Consider the following 3,777-nt stretch of genomic DNA (forward strand, 5'->3'; position numbering starts at 1 on the left):
AGTAATACATTTATCAACCTATTGAGAAACCTAAATCTAACAATAAGGATTACTCAGACATATTCATGGAACACATAGTTATGATGGTCTGAATAATACTTAATTAAAATGAGTAAATAGAGTAAGCAACAAAATGAATAAAAGCAAAGGAGTTCAAGATCTTCTATGTTTTGCAGTGTTGATCTATCTCTCCAATTCTAAGCTATCCCCTTTCAATGGTGGGTTCTTGCTTCCTCCAAACTAGGTCTAAAAAGGTCTGTAGGGGAGTCTGCCTCTAAAATGATACAAAACCCTAATAAATAGCCTAACAGGCGGCCAGGGACTTAAAATGTAATTATTGAAAATTTTGTGAAACTTTAATTCTTCTAATTTGTCATTAACTCTCAGGTGGCTTCGCCGTCAATCGATATGAAGAGCTCATCATCGATCGATATTCTTTGGTAACTATCAGTCGATATTCTGACAAATAATCGACCATCCAGCAAAGCTCAGAAAGTCTCCAAATAGCTCCAAATACATCATTTTCTTCCAGATAGTACATGAACCTGTAATTACTCTAAATAGAATCTATATAGTAATAATATATCTTAAAACACTCATAAACCATGGTTAAAAATGGGTAAATTACATGGTCTATCACTCTTCTTCGCGGCCACATGGCTTATGCCGCTAATCTCCGAGCCTCCTGATATGACATGGATTACTCAGTCCTGTTGAGGTGGCGAGGCGGGAACAGCTTCAGTGGGCTTTCCAGGTGCCTCTTTGTTTAGATGGCTCATGGCCTTCTCGGAAAGGAAATCCCGGAGGTCTCCTCTCTTAAGAAGTTCGTTGACCTTGATCTTTAGTGCGACGCAGCCCTCCGTTTTATGACTGTGATCGCGGTGGAAGTCGTACCAAAGACCAAGATTCCGGAAGGAATCGGGTGCTTTGGTCTTGTGAGGCCACTTGACATGTTGGCCCATCTGCCTCAGAACATTGATCAGCTTCTGTTTGGAGATAGAGAGGTGAGATATGTCTGGCCACATGGACACTGCCATCCCTTTTGCTTTCTCGAGCGGTCGGTTCTGGTATCGGCCCCGCTTCCTGTTCCCGGAATCTTTTATTGATCTTGGAGAGGTCTCTCGTCTCGATCATTTTGGTCCGGCTTGATCATCTTTTGGTCCTTCTTTTGTTGTACCTTAGCGCGACTTGCGACATCTTCTTCCCATTTTACCTGTGCCCAGGCTCGGGTAGCTGGTTCTGCTCATCCACTGTCATTGTCACGTAGTTTAGATTACTCCCCTCCTTCTAGCGCCAAGCTGTTAGGAGATTTTTGTGTAGGATCTTTATGAGTACCACGGAACAATGGATAAGCTTTGTATTTTGTGAGAATTATAGAGAAATAGACTTGAAGAGACGTTTTATTAGATCAAAGAGTAGGGACTACAATAGATTGGTGTATAAACCCTAGTTCTAGCCGCCTAACTCTAGTCTCTAAGTCTTGAAGTGTCGATCCCCTGTTCTAGGGTTTGGGCTCCCCTTATATAGTTGTCTTTAGGTCGGTCTCAGTCGGCCAATAGGGTTGAACTCTTCCATATTCGGAAATATGGAAGGATCCCCTTATCGGAAGATTTCCATTTCTCCCGGAGGAGGGAATGGTCGCGAGGGTCGGACCCGGAGTGCTTCCTAGCGGGGCCCCGGAGTCCGGTGTCCTGCCTGGGGTCTGGAAGAATTCAATACCTGAGTATTTTTCCCCAACACTGATACCAACATAAAGCGCCCTAACCGGACACTTGATCCAGTGAGGTTCCTTAGGTTCGGCCATGGCTTGTCCAGGCCGACCAGTCAGTTTATAAGGTCTAATTATTCTTAAGTCAATTCGGACAATTCTTTGATTCATAAGTTAGAGTCTGTATGCGAGTTTGTTAGAGTCAATATGCTAAAGATAAAATGATTTATGTATTTATGTGACAAATGATTTGATACAATTGTTAAGTTGCACTATAGGCTATTACAAAGTTTGATCCTAAATCAGTCTATCCAACAACCCATCAATCCGCGGCCTCGAGTCTTCACAGCTAAGCTAAGTCCTTCCCACGATCACCATCATGTCCTGAAACCAACAAAACATAAGCATCTATCCGAAAACTTAACCAGTCAGTTTCTAATGCATGCAACGATATATGGTTCTTTCTAAGTTCAACCCGAAACCCCCTTAGTATTATGCAACTTATCCAGTCACTTAACCAGATCGATCAAGTTCAGTTTGTGGATCTAGAACAAACCGACTTACTCTGTGAACCATCCGGATCGTCCATAACTCGATCAAGCCAAACGACAATGATCTGTGATCTGTCGGATCCAATACTTGAGCGTTGGATCGCATGATCGGACCAGCTCTAAGCCATGATCCATTACCCGGTCTTAAGACCAGTTTACTCGATCGTTTTGCAGAAGAAAAAAGTAGACGATCAAGTAAAGAGAGGAGGATGTAACCGCTTGGGCCGATCTTCCATTACCACGCTTGGATTCACCTGATGGTCTTGGCGATGGCTTACCCGGCCCATCCCCTAACCTTAGACGTGCGCTCCGGAGTTCCAGTCGCAGTCTGCTTCGCTTTCTCCCTTAGATCCACCATGTTCGGATCAATCTTCAAGATCCTATGGTCGGATTGCCTTCACGGCCTGATTCGGATCAAGTCTTCCTTGAAAACGCCCAAGTTCTCTTTTTCGGTTTGCCTTTGCTTTCTGATCGAGTTTTGTGTTTTCTTAGGAAAAATCTGTCCCAAAATCGATCCACATGCCTTATATTAATAAGGAACTTGGCCAGAAACGATTATGGACGAAAAGGCACATTTTGGAAACCGCCTGGGCAGTTATCCATATGCGCTCCTTCGGCCAGAAACCAACTCCAACTTCTTGGCACGTTTCCCACACGCGCAAGGCCCAGGGTTTAGTCGGACCAGTCCATCTCCGCACCTGATCCAACCAACTATTCGTAACAAACCCGAACCCGTCCAACGGGCCCAACCGCCGAACACTGGTGATAGGCCATGGATTTTACCCACTTTTAGCCATGGTTTATTAGTGTTTTAATAACTAATTACTAAGTTTTAGAGTCTATTTAGTATATTTATAGGTTCAGAAGTGATTTGGAAGAAAGTGATGATTTTGGAGCATTTTTGGAGTGATTTTAGTATATTTATAGGTTCTATTTAGTATATTTATAGTTCACATGAAATAATTTAATTTATTTGTTTTGAATTGTCAATGATAGCATATTTTCAATCATGTGATACAAATTTCTAAATTAAAAGTCTTATTAGTTAAAAATCAAAACTTTAATTGAAAAGTATTATAGTAAATTAATATCATACTATTAATACAAAATTGTACATTAGTTTAATTATAATTACAAAATTAATTAGATATTTTAAAGGTTTGTTTTAGTTAAAGTAAAACATACATTTATTTTTTTAAATAAACACGAAATTAACTAAATATTTAAAAGAATTTTGCGTAAAAAAATTAAATGTACATATATGTTATAAATAAACTCGAAATTAATTAAATATTTAAAATTTTATTTAAGGAAAAAAAATTAATATATATTTATATTGTAAATAAAATATATGAAAGATGTTATTCAGATACAATTTCAAAGAAAATATAGGAATATCTATTTAATTTATTTGTTTTACAATAATTTGATTAATTCAAATATTTAAAAGAAAAGAGTCATTTAAATAACTTCAAACACTACAAGAAAACATCAAGGATTCTGAGGGAAAAAATCGTC

Source organism: Brassica oleracea, unplaced genomic scaffold (assembly GCF_000695525.1).
Source record: "Brassica oleracea var. oleracea cultivar TO1000 unplaced genomic scaffold, BOL UnpScaffold00931, whole genome shotgun sequence".
NCBI lineage: Eukaryota > Viridiplantae > Streptophyta > Magnoliopsida > Brassicales > Brassicaceae > Brassica > Brassica oleracea.